Genomic DNA, 9,187 nt, shown 5'->3' on the forward strand with positions numbered 1-9,187 from the left:
CCTTCCCAGTTTTAAGAGAAAATAAAGAAATAAAGGTTCTTAAACAAAGGCACAACATTAGCTAATCTCCAGTGATTCAGCACCTCATCCGTAGTTATAGATGATACAAATATTTCTGCAAGGGGCTCCACAATTTCCTCCCTAACTTCCCACAAAGTCTTGGGATATACAAGATCAGGTCCGGGAAATTCACTTACCTTAATATTTTCTAAGCATCTATAATGTGAACTGTTTTCTAAACATCAATATCTATTTCCCTGTGTTCTCTAGCCTCCATGCCTGTCTCCACAGTAAAATCTGATGCAAAATATTCATTTAGCATCTCTCCCATCTCCTGAGGTTCAACACAAAGATGACTTCTTGATCTTTAAGGAGTCATACTCTCTCTCTAGTTGTTCTCTTGCTCTTGATGTACTTGTAGAATCTAGTTGGATTATCCTTAACCTAGTTGCCAAGTCTATCTCCTATCCTCTCTTTGCCTTCCTGATCTCCCTCTTAAGAATGCCCCTACATTCTTTATACTATTCAAGGGATTCATTTGAACCCAGTTGTTTATAGTTTATATATGATTCTTCTTTATTCTTGACTACAACCTCGACATCTTTATTCATCCATTGTTCTCTGATTCTACCAGCCTGACCTTTCACTCTAATAGGAACATAATAACTTTGAACTCTTGCAATCATACTTTTGAAAGCCTCCCACTAATCAGGCTTCTAGAATGGTGCCAGTAATTTCTGAATATCAATGTGTAGATTATGACTGGCCCCCTTTCCCACTTTGGTGTGAATGGTTGGCACCAGAAATAGGGACAAGACTTCCAGATCTGGGCCACAACTCCCATTTTCCACCTCTTTCTAGAACCAAACACACCCATGAACATTTGTCCCTGGTTCTCCCATGCTGAGACTGCCCAGATTCATGCAGCTGTCAGACTATTAATGGAGTAGTGGCCTGATTATGATCAAATGTATTGGCCTGTTCAATGGCAGAAGCAGATTTCACCTGGGCAGCTGGGTCTGAATGACTCAGAACACAAAGGAAAAGCAGGAATCCAGGTTAAATTTTAGCACTCTAATATTGTGAACCCAGGGAGAAGGTGAAAAACAAGATGGGCCTGGCTAACCTTTGTAACATCAAATGTAAGCCTACAGAATAGGGGAAGGGTCTAGGCCCGAAACGTCAGCCTTACAACTGATCATTAACCTGTTTCCACTTTTTCCCCATACCCTTTGATTCCTTTATGCCTAAAAACTATATGTAATTCCTTCTTGTAAACATTCAATATTTTGACCACTTTCTATGACAGAGAATTCCAATGGCTCACCATGCATCTTATCTCAGTCCTAAATTGCCTACTCTATATCCTTAAACTAAGCCCTGGTTCCAGACCCTCTGGTCATCCTACCTACATTTACCCTGTTAGAATTCTACAGCTTTTCTTTGAGAACCCCCATCATTCTTCTAAATTCCAGTAAATATAATTCTAACCCAGCTAGTCTCTTTTCATGCATCAGTCCTGCCATCCCAGGAATCAGACTGGCAATCCTTTATTGCACTCTCTCCAAAGCCTTTACATCCTTCCTTAGATAAGGAGAACAAAACTGCACCTAGTACTCCAGGTGTGTTCTAACCAAGCCCAGTTGTACCATTACAGCAGGGCATTCATGCCCCTGAACTTGAATCTTCTGGTTACAAAGGCCAACATTACATTTGCCTTTTCCACCACCTGCTGCACCTGCATGCTTATTGTCAGCAACTGGTGTCCAAAGATTCTCAGGTCTTGTTACATCTCTCTTTTCCCAATCTATCATCATTCTGATAATAATCTGCCCTCCTGTTTTTGCTTTCAAAGTGAATAACTAAACATTTATCCACATTATACGTCATCTACCATGCATGTTCCCATTCACTCAACTTGTTTATATTACACTGAAGCATCGCTGTATCTTCCTCACAATTCATGTCATTTCCCCCATCCAGCTTTATGGCATCTGCAAATTTGAAGATATTACGTTTAGTTCCCTCATCTAAATCAATAATATATTTAAGTAGTTGAGGTCCAAGCACAGATCCCTGCAGTACCCCATTTGTTACTGGCCACCACTCAAAAAAAGACCTCTTTATTCCTATTCTTTGTTTCCTGCCTGCCAACCAGCTCTCTATCCTTGTCAGCACACTACCCCAATCCCCTGAGCTTTAATGTAACATACTAATCTCTTTTATGGGACATTATCAAAAGCCTTCTGAAAGCTCAAGTAAACCATATCCACTGGCTGCCCCTGATCAACTCTATTAATTACAAAAAAATTTCAGTAGAATTGTCAAGCACGATTTCCTTTTTGTTTATTCACGCTGACTCTGTCCGAACCTGTTATTGTTTTCCATGTGGTTTGCTAGTAAATCTTTTATCATGCATTTTCCCACTACCAATGTCATCCTAACTGGTCTACAATTCTGTTTTCTCCTTACCTCCTTTTTTTTAACAGTAGGGTTACATTAGCTATCCTCCAATCCACAGGAACTGTTCCAGATTCTATGGAATCTGAAAAGATTACCATTAATTTCCTTCAGTTCCTCCTGCTCATTATTATATAAAACATTGTGTTCCCCAGCACTTTTTAGAACATTATTGGTGTGTCCTCCTTTTGTGAAGGTAGAGCCAAATTATGTATTTAATTGTTCTACCATCTCTTTGTTCCCTATTGTAATTTTGCCTATTTTCTGACTGCAAGGGACCTACATTTGCCTACAGTAATCTTTTTCTCTTCAGCCCTTAGTATTTCAATCTATTCTAGGTAAAATTAAACAAACCTTATATTAAAATAAGGGAAAATATTGACTTTAAAATAAGGATTACTGCATGTCTGCACATTCTGGTAATAATAACCCCTCACCCTTTAACTCGACTCCATCCAATAACTGTGTTGAGTTTGCATAGGTTCTGCAGAAAATTGACTAGTGAACATATATAACCTGATGACCTGACACCTATTCACTTTTGATTGCCTGGCAATCTAAGAATTTATTATTATTCCAAATTCCTACCTCCAAAGCAATTTTCTATCCATACGACTTAATTACATGGACTACAATGTAAGCTAGCAACTTCTTGAGTAGAATTTTTTTTAATCATTTGATCCATGAATGAAGTATATATTTTTATACACCATTTCTGTCAAGGAATTCTTATTAGGTGACTTAGTCATGACCTACCTTTTATTAAATTATAGTGATTCTTCCTTAGCAATATATACATTTTTAAATACTCATTTATTCTGCGATGAAAGCTAGCAATTTCCAACAACTGACATCAAACTCATTAACCTGAATCATCTTGTTCTTTTGTTGCATAATAATAAATCCGCTGTTTTAAAAATTTCCAGTATTGTACCTGAATTAAATGTGCTTTCAAAGGTTGCAGATACATTCACATTTTAATACCCTAAGGGAGTGAATCAGGTACAATTTTTTATTCATGTGTTGGGATGTGAGTGTGTTTATCGCTGAGGAGGGGGATGAGCCCACTCTTGAACACTTGCTGTGAAAGTGCTCCTGCACTGTTTTTTAGGTAACAAATTCCATGATTTTGACCAAGTGACAATGAAGGTGCAATGATGTGTTTCCAAAAGTGTACGTGTAGCTTGGAGAGAAACTGGAAGGTGATGCTGATTCCATGCAGCTACAGTCCTTATCATATATGGGTGGCTGGTTTTCATAGGTATAGATAATTGCCTTGATTTAATACGGCTATATCACAATTTTGAGTTACATCAATTCCCATTAATAACTTCACCTTCATGAGTCATTTTCTCCGTACCTTTCTTTTCCGCTTAGAAATTTAAACCGAAATTATAATGTATCAATTCTTCTTTTGTTGTTTTAAGCACCTACTGTTTTTACTCTCTTTGAGATGTTTTCTAAAATCCTTTCTTAATATTACGGTAAATTTCTGATCCATATAAACATTTTCAGCTTTATTTAATATTGGTCCTCTCATAGACCTTAAATGCATTTTTAGAATGATCTTTTTTGATAATCTACAAATTACAGTTATTGAACAGACGTCAGTCGATGTAGTAAAAACACTTTAGCCAAGCACTCTTGCTGGTGAGGCAGACAAAGAGACATAGAATTTGGTTTGCAGATAGTAGGAACTGCAGATGCTGGAGTCTGAGATAACAAGGTGTGGAGCTGGAGGAACACAGCAGGCCAGGCAGCATCAGCGGAGCAGGGATGATGACGTTTCGGGTCCGGACCATTCTTCAGAAATGGGTTCAGAATTTGGTTTGCAGTTCAGCTCAGTTTTATTAACAAAATATTTCTTATTAAAAATACCATGTTGGCATTTCTCGAACTCCAACAATATTTACTCTCAATCTAGCTCTGTCTGAGAAAGGATATTACCCGCAACAATCCATATGTTTGACTGGGCTTTTGGAATCTCCTTCCTCTCTGACATAGGGCTGGCTGTCTTCCATGGAAGTGCATCTCAAGGCGGATTTTCTGATGGGTCTTCTAGGGTTGCCACATAGTCATCTGCCATGAGTCTTTGCCACACATCTTCACTTAGAGGGTGGCTTCCAAATGTGTGCTCTTATCCCCCCTGCACCCCGGACCTTCCTGATTGTTCTGTCGCCTTTGGTCAATTGGGTCATGAGTTGGGTTCAAAACATCCAACAGGGTCCAACACCCTTCCAGTGCTGGGGAGTTGTAAGGTGCATGTCCTCAGGCACTGGCTAGAAGTCAAGGTGCCAGAAAGTCTGATCGAAACTTCTCCAATACACAACCCTTGGACTGGTTGTAACTGGTATCCCCTGAATCTTTGTAACCTCTTTGAGCTTGGTTTGCAGTTTTCTCTGCAGCTGATAGCTGCTGGCTGCTGTTAATTTTCTATCAGGCAGATTTCTCCGGCTGTAGATCAATTTATAATGTCCGATTCTGAACATGTGGTCGCTTGACCACAATAGATTCTATAGTTGGTACACAGATTTACAAACAATATAAATTTCTTCTACTCTGTTTCAAGCAATTCCTCAAAGATAAACTTGTTTAATTTGAAAATACCCAAAAACCTGCAAACTGACAATAAAATCTAATTGATAATTTGAAGAAAATGCATGTGAGTAAGATCTGCATTAAATTTTTTTTGCTGTGTCCACATGGCTCATGATATCTGCACACTGGATGCTGGGAAGAGCTAGTTCTATGCTTGAAAAGAGCACCACCAAACAGAAGAGGTCTTTGGAGGTGCAAGGGACAAAGAGTTTGTAAGGTGCATCTTTCTGGTCAAGGTCACATCAAAGAGACTCAAGTTGAATGGAAGAAGTTTTGAAAGACTTTGGAAGTTATAGCCTGGCATTGCAGGAAGATGTGAACCTCCTGGAAAGCTAAGGATAACTGGGGTCTCCTTCTTCTAATGCTGTATATCTATTAGTGAACAGTGGTTCACAACAATAGGAGTTGTAAGGCGTAGCTCCATAGCATTAGTTAGTTATCTTTAGTTCAATGTATTGGTTGCTTGTTAAGAATGTTTATTTTAATTGTTTGTTACAGTAAAAGTCTTAAAATACGAAATCTCGCCAAGTTATTTTCCATCAGTTACTAGGGAAATTGTATTTTTAAGTTGAATTTATCCGTCTCTACGGGTGTCTAAAATAATAAAACAATTTTTTAAAGTTGAAAATCCTTCCTACTCTTTCCTAAAATTAAACAAATGCTACTGGAAATAAGACACTAATTTATAATAGAACTATAATGCATACCTACAGTATTCTGCTAACTCACTACCATCCGCGTTACACTACTGAAAAATGTCAATCTATTTCAGCAGGTCAAACAAGCATTACCCAATAAGAAATTGTACAAAGTCAATCAGGCTCTAGAATGGGATAACGTGTTAGCATAAAGAATTCAATCTTTAGGCATTAGTGAATTATAATGCAAAATATGCTGACTAAATGGATTGTTCTACCATGAAGAATATCTTAAAATATTAAATTCATCAGAACATGCTGAGCTAAACTCATTATCAGTTTGTTTTATTTGTACAGTTGAATGTAAAAGTATTTACATTAGCAATTTAAAATCCAGACTACTTTATCATGTCCTGGATCTGGTTCATGAGCCAAAAAAAGTCCTTCTGATACACATCAAGAACTTCTAAATCATGAAGCTGAATTATTTGAACATTTGTCTTAATTAGAAAAGATACTTTGCCCCTTTAAAACACAACAAAGGGAAGCAAAATACTTGCTCTGTATTGAACAGCTCACAGCTAGTTTTCTTACATAGAATGAATATTGTTTTCTCATTTGAATTTCCAAAGAGAATGTTACAACTTAGACCAAAACTGAGGGACATAAACATAGATATTAGTAAATTCAATAGGAATTTCCGGAGGAACTCCTTTACCTAGAGACTCATTACAGTGTAGAAATTGTTATGCTAAGGATTAGTCATAGATTCTTACAGCACGGAAACAGACCCTTTGGTCCAACACATCCATGCCGACCAAGTTTTCCAAACAAAACTAGTCACACTTCCTACATTTGGCCCATATGCCTCAAAACTTTTCCTATTCATATACCTATCCCAATGTCTTTTTACTGTTGTAACTGCACCTGCTTCCATCACTTCGCCTGGCAGTTTATTCCACACATGAACTACCCTATGTGAAAAAGTTGCCCGTCACATCGTTTTTAAATCTTTCTCGTCGCATCTTAAAAATATGCTCCCTAGTTTTGAACTCCCCCACCATAGGGAAAATACCATTGCTATTCACCTCATCTATGCCCCTCATGATTTTATAAACCTCTATAAGGTTACCTCTTAACTTCCTACATTCCAGTGAGAAAAGTCCCAGCCTCTCTTTGTGACTTAAACCCTCCAGTCCCGGCAACATTTGGTAAATCTTTTCTGAATCTCTCTAATTCTGCAGCAGGAAGACCAGAACTGTACACTGTACTCCAAAATTGGCTTCACCAATGTCCTGCACAACCTCAACATGATGTCCAATACTCAATGGTCCGAGCAATGAAGACAAGTGTGCTAAATGCCTTCTTAACCACCCCGTCGACCTGTGACACAAATTTCAAAGAATTATTTACCTGGCCTCCTAGGTCTCTCTTTCTACAATCCTACCCAGGGTCCTACCATTAACTGTATAAGCCCTGCCCTTGTTTGTTTTACCAAATGCAATACCTCGCATTTATCCAAATTAAATTCCATCTGCCACTCCTCAGCCCATTTGTCCAATTGATCAAGATATATTTGTAATCTTAAATAACCTTCTTCACAGTCCACTATACCACCAATTTTTGTGTCATCTGCAAACTTACTAACCATTCCTCCTGAATTCTTATCCAAATCATTTATATAAATGACGAACAACAGTGGACCCAGCGCTGATTCATGCGTAACATCACTGGTCACAGGCCTCCTGTCTGAAAAACAACCCTCCACCACCAGCCTCTGTCTCCTACAGTCAAGCCAATTTTGTATCCAATTGACGAGTTAGCTGAATACTATAGTCCTACTTTCAGGGAAGTTAAAAAATTAAAATAAAGGGAGAGAACGAGATAGTAGAATCCGCTGATAGAACTAGAGGTGAAGGAATCTAGAAATAGCTCAAGTACACCATGACCACTTGGTGCAAATGCTTCTCTGCCATACATTTCATTACTTTGATGTAAAACAGGATTGTACAATAGAAATAATTATCCCTTTTTGAAATTTTTTAATTTTATCAATGAATAAGTCAAAATGACAACTTTTATAATAATCCTCACAAAATGTCAATGGGAATCGGGGGAAAACTCTCCCCAGTTTGAGTCATACTTGGCACATAGGAAGATAGTTGTGGTTATTAGAGGTCAGTCATTTTAGCTCCAAGATTTCGCTGCAGGAGTTCCTCAGTGTAACATCCGAGACTCAACCATCCTCGGCTGCTTCAATGTCCTTCCTTCCATCATAAGGTCAGAAGTGGAGATGTTCGCCGATGATTCCCCAATGTTCAGCATCATTCAGAGCTCCTCATATACTGAAGTAGTCCATGTTCAAATGTAACAAAACTTGGAAAATATCCAGGCTTGAGCTGAAAAGAGTGACAAGTAACATTCATGCCTCACAAATGCCAGGCAATGACCATCTCCACAAAGAGACAATCCACCCAACGTCCCTTGACATTCAATGACACTACCTATTATCAATGTCCTGGGGTTATCACTGACCAGAAATGCATCTGGACTCGCCATATAGGTATAATGCTAAAAAAGCAGGCTACAGGCTACAATCTACAAAGCACGTGGCATAAGTCAGGATTGTAATGGAATATTCCCCACTTGCCTAGATGACTATAACTCCAATAACTCTCAAGAAACTTGACACCATCCAGGACAAAGCAACCCATTTGATTGGCATCACGTTCACTTCCTCCTCCAATGAAGCTCAGTAGCAGCAGCATGTACCATCTACAAGATGCAGAAATTTGCCAAAGATCCTCAGACAGCACTGTCCAACCCCATGACCACTTCCATCAGGAAGGACAAGGGCAGCAGGTACATGGGAACACCACCACCTGCAAAGTTTCCTTCCAAGCCACTTACCATACTGACTTGGAAATATATCACCATTTGTTCAGTATCACTGGGTCAAAATCCTGGAATTCCGCCATTAACAACATTGTGGGTCAACCTGTAGCACATGGACTTTAGCGGTACAAGATGGCAGCTGATAACTACCTTCTCAAATGAAAACTGGCAGCAGGCAATAAATGCTGACCCAGTCAAAGATGCCCAAGTAAATAAAAAAGAACTATGCTACCAGATAAAACAATCATTCTGGATTGCCAGTTCTATCTTTGTTTAAGAGGGCGTAAATTTATTTGAGGTAGAAATTAAGACTGACAACACTCTGGCCTGCCTATCCAGTCCTTTGGGGGATTCTTATCTAAATAACATGGTTGTTTGGTTGCAAGGAGATGGTTGTTTGCAGCTGGTTGAAAACAAATCAGCTATTTCATTGCTTTGACTCTTGACAGATGGGCCTATGATCTGCTAGTTTAGTATTGTGCTACCCAATTGAATAAACAACTGACAAAGTGAACTGTTAGTCTTCCTAAAACAAAGTTGAAATTTCCTATAAATAGGGAGAGAGTGGGAGGCGGATAGAAGAGGGATAGAGGAGA

This window comes from Rhincodon typus, chromosome 8 (assembly GCF_021869965.1).
Source record: "Rhincodon typus isolate 14 chromosome 8, sRhiTyp1.1, whole genome shotgun sequence".
NCBI classification, from domain to species: domain Eukaryota; kingdom Metazoa; phylum Chordata; class Chondrichthyes; order Orectolobiformes; family Rhincodontidae; genus Rhincodon; species Rhincodon typus.